General features: G+C 34.9%; 1 long non-coding RNA gene across 1 annotated transcript; it reads left to right on the top strand.

Moving 5' to 3' along the window:
* The first annotated feature begins 531 nt into the window (after window positions 1–531).
* Window positions 532–4705, top strand: LOC114076976. The gene is made up of 4 exons (XR_003578060.1): window positions 532–648; window positions 2135–2205; window positions 3731–3800; window positions 4368–4705. It is a non-coding gene; the product is annotated as an uncharacterized LOC114076976 (long non-coding RNA).
* The last annotated feature ends 6396 nt before the right edge of the window (window positions 4706–11101 follow it).

Below are 11101 nucleotides of genomic sequence, written 5' to 3'. Positions count from 1 at the left end.
ACTCACAAATTGAAGACTAACTTGCCAAATTCTCAATTTAGCTATCTCTAATTTAGTTCTTTCTAAATTTACCTCTTTCTAAGAATAAAAAAGCAAAACATATATAGATATTTAAATAACTCGAAAATATTTACTTTTAAACTATCAAGTACCATCTTATTAATATCTCAAATTTTAAAAAATAAATTAAAAATAAAAAATAAACTAAAAATAAACAAAAAGAAGAAAATGATGTCCCTTTTAAAAGTGGAACTAAAATTAATTAAAAAGTAGAAAGAAAATCAAAATAAAGAAAGGTACCCATTAAAACGTCCCAATACTTTTTCCAATTATATAACCAATCCACTTAATTCTATTTTAAAAAAATATAAAAAAGTTGTAATGACCCGAAAGGTTCTCTTTTGAGTTTTTTCAATATATATTTAATTTAAGTTAATTAATCGATAGTTAATGGACTAAAGTGATAATGTAATAGTACTCTATACCACTTTAATATGGGCTAAAGTAAATTAAAGTATTTAGGGTTTAATATATGGGTTAAACCAAAAAGAGCAAAGGAAAGAAAGTGATTTGCTATCAACAGAAAGAGAGAACTGGCGGCTATAGAGAAAACAAGAGAGGAAATGGAAGGAGATATCGATCTTGTAGGTAATAATCGCTAGTGCTTTGACGTAATTGGTTTTGGTTAATTAATTGTGGGCTAAATGCAATATTGTGATTTGATGGTACAATTAAGATTTTCTTCTGACACAATGTAAGTCATTTATAGTTTGGTTAAATTGAGGCCATGTGAATATAATTCATTGTTTTGCAGTAGAAGGCATTGATTTATATAAAAGAATAAAATTCTTTAGGTGTAAGAAATATTGGAATGAAGATTGATGTATGTTGTTGTATGTTTGTTAATATGACGGTGAGTACATTCTGGGTATTGTGGCAAGTATTGAAAATTGTTTTGGAATGGATAATGATGACCAATGATTTGCTCTCCAATCATTGGTTAGGAGGAAAGGAGTTGAAAAGAAAGAAAACAAAACATCACTCTGCAACGTAATGTGAATCATTCGGGTGTAAATTTTAGAGTTTTAGTTATTATATTATGGTTCAAATTTTGATATATTTGTGTGTATATTTAAATATTGGATGAATGTATTTTGTGAGTAGCATTTGAATTAGGATGTTGGAAAAATTTGAATGCAACCCTAGACTTGAAACTTGGAAAACTATGATAGTTGAAATGTTAATTGACATCAAGAATTACAAACTTGATTATAAATTTGGGTAACTTTTTAGGTCAAGGTTAAACACATAAAAATATGGATGTTATTAGTTTTTAAACCTTATGGTGAATATATATAATTGAATAGATTGCATTGGTTTGGAATCTCAACGGAAAGGGATGGCTCAAGTCTCGGAGTGATTATTCGAGTGGCTATGGCAAGTGGATTTCTAAATCTTTGTTAAGCGTATAAACTTCGTATATTTCCTTGTGTGATATTTGAGAATTATTTGGAGGCTTATTGCTTATTTGGTCATATTGTGAATTGTGCCTTGTTATTAAAAATGGTTATTTTCCTCATTATTAATTTGAACATGTCATTTTCATTGCATCTGAAACATGATTGTGATAAGAGTTAGGTGATAAGAGGATGTACCATTTCGAGGGTCGTATTGCGCGCTGCGAGGGATATTATATTTCGAGGGACGTATCATGCGCTGCGACGGTTACTATTATCGAGGGTCGTGTCGTGGCCACGACAGATGCATGGACATATATGTCCCCCATGGGTCCAAGACTAAGAGATAGCGGGTGTATCATTAGGTCAGACATGCATCACTATATTTAACATTGCATTTCATTGCATTGCACATTTTAATCATTGATTAATTTAAACTTGTGTTTTGCTGATCTTATGAGTGATGTTCTGTTAAACTTGTATCGGTTAGAGTGTTGTTATTGAGCTTGGTGCTTGTGAACTGTTAGGTTGTGCTGATTTTATGCAGGTTGCAGTGTGGAGGTTTGGATAGGGTGTAAGGAGTACCCGTATTTTCTTCACTTAACTGGTGTTTAGAGGTTTGCTTGTTAGGTACCGCGTGGTTTGCACTCACCCCTTGTTTCTACAAATTTTTGTAGGTTACGAGCCCGGATCTTCGTGATACCTTCCATTCGCTTCATTTTCGAGGCATCTTGTGGAGAAATGTGAGGTAGCTGTTTGTCACCTCAGAAAACCTTCCTACTCCAGTTTATGACTTTGTTTTTACTTGAAAGAAAAATTTATTTTAGACTTGCGTGTTTTATTTCAATTCTAATATTTACATTAGGGACTTGTGCACGTGACAACTTGATTTTGGGGATTGAATTAAGTATACTTGTTTTCATAATAGAAACTGTTGTTGGATTGTTGTTTATTTCCGCACTTTGTGAGATGTTGTGTTTTAGGCTGACTTGTCTTGTTGGGATAAGACAAGTGCCATCACCCCATTTTTGGGTCGTGAAAAAAGTAGTTATCTTTTGAATTTGAATTTAAAGTGGTTGCCTAAAACTGTTCTACCGATTATCTCCATTCTCTACTTATACACAAATAAATTAAATCAAAAAATTAATGGATCTATTCTTCTTGCAACATGTAATGCTTTTTGTTAAACTGTTACTATTATTTTTGTCTTAACCTTTTTGACTTTTGTAATACCTATTGATTCTTACTGTGATTAGTATTATTATTATTTATGATTGTATGTTATTTTGGCATCTTAAAGTTTTCAATAAAGATAATAAGCATACATTTTCTAGATTTTTTCACGCAACAAAGAAAATTGGGATGATTTGTAGGTATGAGATTCATCAAAGACCAAATGTTTTGTAAGGATCGGCTTCCGCCGTTATAGAAATGCCAACGAGGGAAAAATTGGGTCCATAAAATCTTTTTGTAGTGTTTGAGTTTTTTCCAACCTTGTAAAGATTTGGATGAAATCAGAGTAATTGTGGCATAGGAAACTTTGGTAGCAATTGAGTGTTTAACTATGTTTTTTATTTCATGAGGTGTTAAATAACTCGTTAATCAACCCATATGATCTTACGAATAGAATTAAATGTAGTAGATCTCTAAGAATTGGTCTTAGCGTGAAAGATATTTTCTAAGTGTAAGACGTGAGAGGTGTGTTGTAAAAAGGGAGAATTAATTTTTTTTCTGAGAGCATTCTTTTAAGAATTGTGCTACTGTAGCGGGATTATTGCCGATGTAGCGGGATGGTGAGCAATGTGGCGGATGAGATGGGAATTAAAATTATCACTTCAAGAGGGGAGTGTTCTGTAACGAAAAATATCGATATAGTAGGAAGATTGGCCACTATAGCACTGCCGCTACAACGACATGAGTACCGCTGTAGCGGGATAGCGCAAATTAATTCGCTAATAAAACCCCTATACGGCCTTTTTTGGCACATTTTGACTTTTAGAGCTGAAGAATGACCCAGGCGATTCTAACTTATTTTTCATTATTTTTGAGGCTAAAGGTAAGTTTTTCATTCCTCGAATTCATTTTTTTGATCTGTACAAAATAATATTATGGGCTAATATTGATGGGGAAGGACTTCTTGATACATTCTATGGTGGAAATAACCCTAAGTTTGTTAGTTGGGATCATGGGTTGATCTAGGGTTTGTAGGATTGTTAATAATCCGGGTGATTAGTAATGGTTCATTGAATTCAGTGTTATTGTGTTTGTTGTAGACCGAGAACAAGTGGAACGAATCTGGAAAGGGAAGGATCAAGTTTCTTAGGGGTTCAATCGTGTTTCGAGGTAGGTGATTATTGTGATTCTATGACTGTGTGATGTTTATTGTTCTTGCTTATTACGATACTTGTATATATATGAGTGTTGCAATATTGATCACCCTTATTTTTAATGCAATAGTTGAATGATGGTAGCCATGAACATGATGTAAATGTATGATATTGATGATACACTTGTGATTGTGATTATGGTATGTATATGGAAATCAGATTGCCACATTTTGGTAAGCTAATTTTGACCTCCTTTCCACATTCTGGCACAAAAATTAGATCAGATTGCCACATTCTGGAAAAAATTGGATCAAGTTGCCATGTTTCGGCACAACTATGGGATGGGATTCCACGTTCCAGCAAGCTAACTGTTTAAGTTTGGGTTTCGTCAGAGGATCAATGATATGGGATAATTGTATGTTGACGACCATGTTGATAATATTGTATATGTTGATACAGTATGCATGTGGTGATAATGATGCTTGACTTGCTTATGTTACACTAGTGGGATAGCAGCTTAATCCAACCAGTGTAAGTACATTGTGGTTCTGTACTGATTCTGCACTTGTTTTTATTTTTGTAGAGGTACAAGGATTCTTCAAGTGACTATTGACAGACCTCGCTTAGGAGATTTGACATAATCGCATCGTCTTCAAAGGTTAGCCAAATCATCTGGGCTGCCATGGAGTTCTCTTTCCCCTAAGTCCACTATTTGCAAACTTAGACATTTGTTTAGTTAGTGCTTAATTAAGTAGTTTGGGTTGTGCCCCTTCCTATTTAGACTTGTTATTTCGTTGTAGTATTGGTACATTGACTTTCACATTCTAGGTTCATCTTCTGCAACTGTTTAGTTAGTTCTTTAGAATCTTTGTTAAGGTTTATCGAAACCTCTTACATAGTTTATTTAACTTGCTTTCATAACTTAAATGTCTAAGTTTTCAAATTCTTTGCTTTGGTTGGATGGTAGTAGTGGTTCTCCCACCGGAAGTTAGTATGGGTTGATCACTATCGTGACCAACGACACTACTATGGTTTGAGTGTCTATGATCGTCGATAATATAGTAACCCAACTAATGGTTGGGCTCGTGTCCCAAGTGAGTGGTTTTGAGAATATGTAGATAATTAGAATTCCATTCTAATAAGTCATAGCTAATGAAATTTACGAATAAAATCATTATAAATTAAAGGGGGTGATACAGAATTTTAAAATATCTAATGGGGAGTTTTTCACAAATAGTAAAAACAAAAGAAATTAATGGACAATCAAGTACGAGGGGGAATTCATGGTATGTGACCGCAATAATAGTTAATATATATTATTGGTTACATGCTTTCAATAGGAAACTTTTAGAACAATAGTGACTAAGTAAGATTTAATTAGAAATAAGTTCTCTCTCAAGCAACTTACCCAGTTTCAAATGGGTTCCTTTCGGACACCCATTTGCTGCATGAAAGACCAACATATGCCTTACCTCACTTACTCTCTTGAGTTGTGTGTTAGAATATGGGACTAGGGTTCACCCTCTCGTGCTGAAACTTATGTCGACCCACTACTTAGGCCATCAATCTAGCAGTCGTGGTCTCGCGGCCTCTCTATCAAGCAAGCGGAAAACACATGGGTGAACTTGTATTTGCAACTACAAATCCAGTAGATTAAACCACATCCACTACACTAAATAACCATTAACCTACATCTAAGTTATCAGCAAGCAAGACCCAACAATAATATTAATCCGTATTTGCTAAATAACACCCCAAGAATGGGGATTTTCAGCCACACAATAAAAAATAAAAAAATTATACTTTTAATGATGATGAAATCAAATGCATATAAGAAGAAAATTCTTGATTTAACCAAAGGAATAAGAATTGAGAAGATTCACTTCCAATTTGGTAAGATGAAATTCACCCTTCTTTAAGTCTTATGGAAACCCTCTTCAAACTCGAGAAAAAAAAATGAAAAACTAAAGTATAAAGTTTCAAAACTAAAATAATGTATAGACTCTTTAATTAACAACTAAAATTAGTATTTATAGCTTTCAGATTTTGTATTGTGATGGATCATTCGGTGAGGTTAGTCGAGATCACTGAATGACTCGGCGACTCACATATCTTCTAGTTCATCACCATTTTTTGCTTGCCCAAAGCTCTCTATGTCCTGGACCATTGGGTGGTAATAGTACTGCTTCATGGAACTATTTGGTGGTGCGCTGACTGCTCCTTTCTCTGCTGATCTGATTCTTTTCCTTCAAGGCTCAATGTGCTGGAACAAAGAGAAAAATATGCCCCTTCAGTGATGAGCCAAGTTTATTGGCGATGTTCAGACTTTAATTTCTTTGTTTTTTCAGTCTATCTATTCCTTTTTGCGCCATATTGTCCATGCTTTCCTTGAAACTTCAGATACCTGAAACTTGATAGTTTTCATCAGATATTGAGATAAAAAAACATTAAGGGACATTATTTCTATTAAATGTAGCCCTAAATTAGTCCAATTTGTGTGCTCATCAACACCTCCAACCTAAAGTTTTGCTTGTCGTCAAGTAAAAATCGAGTTCAGCAGTTCAATTTGGATGTATAAAATATTGCTACACAAGACTCAATCATGAATATACGCAACCAGACTCAAACTACTTATCCAAGGATCAATTGTGTACTCAAACATTCACGTTGTGACACACCATTATAAAAGATTCTCAAGCTCGCATTACTTGCTTCAAGTGCAAGTGTAAGCTCAAACATAAACATTAGAATTCCCTCACATAAATGGTGATTCTATTCTCACACACAAGTGTATGATCAATTTAATGTTCGGGAATCTGATACAACTTCCACTCTCAAAAAAAGGAACACAATGCATGTTTTCACCCATATGCTTGCCCTTATTTTCTACTCAACAATTGTTTCTGCTTTCTCAAGATAAAAAAAGGTCATTCTAAGGCTTGTAATGAGGCTAAGTGCAAAGGTATGGTCTTTCACACTCAGGGACGTTTATCCTCGTGAGTTATGGTGTTCTGAGAAAATCCTCTTCCCTTCCTTTATATATTCTTCTTCTAGTGCTTCTAAGTCATCTTTTTATTCACTATCCATGGATTGCTTGGAAATCCAATTCCTTTTTAACTTTTATGTCACAACTTTTCTTCTTCATTCTTTTCTTTTTCTCTTTTTCTCTTTTTCTTATATGGAGGGTTTCCATTCCTTTGCAATACCATGGTTTAACGGAGACTTTTCTAGCACTTCTTGTCTTTTCCTTTTTCATTTTTTACCATATCCCAACTTAAGCTTTTGACTTAAGTTGGCTATTACCACAAGTCTTGAGGATTATAGGTAGTGGTTGAATAAAGGTGTAGGTTTTCACACGTTTCTTCCAAAGAAGGTTAAGGTTCAAAGGGTGTTAAAGAGAGTTTCACACACTCACAAGGTAGTTCAAAAAAGAGCTATATGTAAATTTGGCTCATAATCTAGAAAATTGCCTAAGATCATTTCAAGAGAAAGCATTAGTTAAATGACTGGACTAACGAGAGGTTTATTCATACATGGTTCATAGCAAGCTTATTACACTAGGCATCGACACTTCAGTCAAAAGACTACATACTTTCGCTAGTGTATAAGTGTTATCACAAGAGAATCAATTTGATAAATGGATAATCACAACGAGATGCAAAGAGTTCATATATTGTCTATACAACTTTATTTGGTCTCTTCGTCGCCGCACATTCATCTTTGTTCAATAGAGAGAACTGTTCAAGTCAATGGTATTGATTGATACTGATACTTAAATTTGCATGAGAACAACCACTTTCAACACAAGCGGTGGTGAAAATTTTTGAAAAATAATTTTTTTGGAAGGGTCATTTTGCAATTAAAATAAATAAGGAAACCACAAGCTCAAACAATCGCACAAGCAGTATAAACCAAAAATTAAAATAACACCCAAATATATGCACAAAAATACAATTATTAACAGGAACCCAGACGTGGGTGCTCACCCTACCAAAATCAAAAAGATTTTTCCTCAAATAAATAACAATAATGTAGAGGTAAAATTCATGAAAGTTAGAGATATGGCAAGAAAATCATCCATGTAAAGCATATACCTTGAGTTGTAGTCATTCAATAGATGCACATTAAGTTGAAGGTGAGGTAGGGACTCTAGGTGAACTTCCGAGTGACTCAGAAAGCTCTTATACACCTTCTCTCAGCAACCCAATGAGCCTATCTTCAACCCACTTTATCGAATGATTCATCCGCTACCATTTTACGTGTGTTTTACAGAACTTCTTAGCAATTTTGCATATTCAAATGGGAGGAATCATTGAGGTCACCGATCAAGTGGGTTATTTTCCAAAGCGTTCCTGACCTCACCGAGTTTTATAGATTCCATATTTTAAAGATATCTTGATTCAAATGGAGGAATAGAATTTATCCCTGGCTTCATCAGCGACTCGCCAAGTGGATCAGTTCGCACTATTCTGCACCTTTAGAGCACCTTCCACACTTTAATTTGTAAAACTAACGTACCATTATTTTACCAATACACAAATATAAGATAATAAGGGGTTTTGGGTTGGCTCCCAAATAATGCCTTTAATAATGTCATGGAACGACGTAAAATAAAGCTTTAACCTTCTTAGTTAGGGCCACCCACATCATAATTAGGTAATTCGTGATCTTCCTGTGCACGAGCACGAGGTAATGCTTGCTCCACAAGATTTTCTAGCTACTGGACAACTTTGGAGTGAGACCAAATGATACACTTCATTCCTTCAGTGTCTTCTTAAGTTCTTCCAGCGCTCCATCCTTCTCACTCAACTTGAGTAGAATGGTTGAGAGAATTCCCTCAATGGGTTCCACCTCCTTGTCCTTATGACTCTTTCTTTCCTGGGGGCTACATTTATCCTTTTTCTTACACTGACATTCGATCTTCATTTTCTTTTTTCCAATCCATCCACTTGTGTACTTAGTGTGGCCAACATAACATCTTTCTCCATTTCTCGCTCAACTTCAACCATGTGGTCTAAAAATTCAACAACCATCATGTAGGGTAGTTGTGCAATCCTTCCTAGGATTAGTTGGTCAAACAACTTCTTGTTCCCGAGATAGAGGATTCAGTAGAAGAGTCTACAAGTACAATGCTAGGAATACCATGATCTGGGCCTTGAGCTATTATCCCTTTGAACATTGCCAACATTTTATGTATTTGTTCCCCCTCCATTTGCTTGAAGGACAATATACGATCTTGGACCTTCATTCCCTCTAGTAGAGGGGACTCCATTAGTTCGTAGGTGTGTACATGATTTACTTACAGTCTGCTTCAAAGCACAACTTGACAAAGCAAAACAAAAAGTAAGATTAATAAAACCATATCTAAAGAAAATGAAAACTCTACTCAACTACATTTTGACCTGACAGCGCTCCCGGGTAGCGGTGCCATTTTGATTTCTATCGTGACCAATGATACTGACTATAGTTTGAGTGTCTACGATCGTCCATAATTAAGTAGCCTATCCGAGGGTTGGGGTCGTGTTCAAAGGGAGCGATTTTGAGTATACATAGTTTATTAGAATTCCATTCTAATTAGTCGTACCTAAAGAAAATATACGAATAAAAACATTATAAATTAAAGAGGGTGACACAAAAAGTCAATATCGAATGGAGGGTTTGTCACAAGTGGTAAAAGTAGTAAAAATTAAAGGAAGATCAAGTATGATAGGGAATTCTTGGGATGTGACCGCAAAATAAGTTAATATTGATTATTCTGTACATTCTTTCTATAGAAAATTTGTTGAAAAATAGTAACTAGGCTAAGCTTTAATCGGAAATAAGTTCTGTCTCGAGAAACTTACCTCGTTTCAAATGGGTTCCTCTCAGACACTCACTTTCCGCATGAAGACTAGCCTAAGCCTTACATGTAATAATCCGGAAGTCTAAGGTCTAATATAGAGCCTGAGTATAAGAGTTGTAACAATGTTTTAAGGTCAAATTTAGTGTATATTAGTCATTTAGGAAGTTTAGAATCTTTGGAAACTAGTTCAAGAGTGCCAGTGTGCCTTAGCCTATTTGACTAAGTTTTAGGAATTGGAAAATGATAAAATTTGGTGGTGAGGTTTCTAACGCATATTAGAGTTGGTTTATAGTCAAAATGTATGGGTATGACTCCCTAAGGGCAAACAAAGGGCCCTGGAGGAAGACCCTTCCAAATGTGGCTAAAAGTTGTCAAGGGACAGTGTTCACCATTGTGGCCCATCGACGAGGCGTGGTCCAATCGATGGGGCGTTGATGGACACCGTTGATGTACATTTAGACATTTTGGCCAAAGGTTCTTTTGGAAAAATATCTAGCAAAAACAATGACTGCACAGATTGGCCATGAACTATGCCCATTGATTGACAAACGACCCGTTGGTCGGGGTTTCGTCTGTCAAGATACTATTTTGTTGTACGTTTTGGTTAGCTAAATTAAATTAATTAAGGGGTTAGTTAATTAGTTAGCGGTTAAGGGAGGCCTAATTAAGTTAGCTAATGACTACTATAAAGACCCCAAACCTAATTAGACTAAACTCAACTCCCATTATTCCCAAAACCAGATTGCTCTTCCTTCTTTGTTCTTTCTGCCTCCCAAAGAAACCTTATTGAAGACCAAGCAAAGTAGGGTCTAGGGCTGAAAAGGATCAACTTTCTCAATCAAACTTAATCAACTAGTAAGGTATGAGATTCCTTTCACCTATGGAATCTCTTTCCCCAAAGGGCTCCTCCAAATTGATTTAAAAAGTATGAAATTCAAGTGAGTTTTCTTCCAATAAAAAATTGCTATTGTGAATTGCTTTGTTTATGATTTATTTTGGTTATTATGAGTATATTAACATGTATTATGATTCCATTATACTACTTCTTGATGAATTGGCCTAGTTTGGAAAGATGACATTTTCCCATTAACCCTAGGTTGTGATCTTGAATTAAATTGTAAAGTATTGATACATTGGCTTGGTTAATGTGTTAGTTACTATTCTATGTTGTTTTTACGACAACTTAAGATTATACTGTGATGTATTGTAATCCAATTATGCTAGTCCTTGATTTATTGATCTAAGTTGTGAAGTAGATCATGAATTTGACCTAAGTCTCTAAATCTAGGCAATGAACTAGTGATGAATTGTTATGTAGTGATTCAATTGACTTAATTATTATGTTGGTTAATATGGTGTGATGATATTATACTCATTGTTGGGTTTAACTAGATGGTTGATGGTAAGACCTTGATGATGGTACTGTGAAGGATATTGGGTAAGTCTTGTGATCTCAATTCTTTACTTCAATTATG

The sequence above is a fragment of the Solanum pennellii genome, chromosome 4 (genome assembly GCF_001406875.1).
Source record: "Solanum pennellii chromosome 4, SPENNV200".
NCBI classification, from domain to species: domain Eukaryota; kingdom Viridiplantae; phylum Streptophyta; class Magnoliopsida; order Solanales; family Solanaceae; genus Solanum; species Solanum pennellii.
This window is presented reverse-complemented; position numbering and strand designations above follow the sequence as displayed.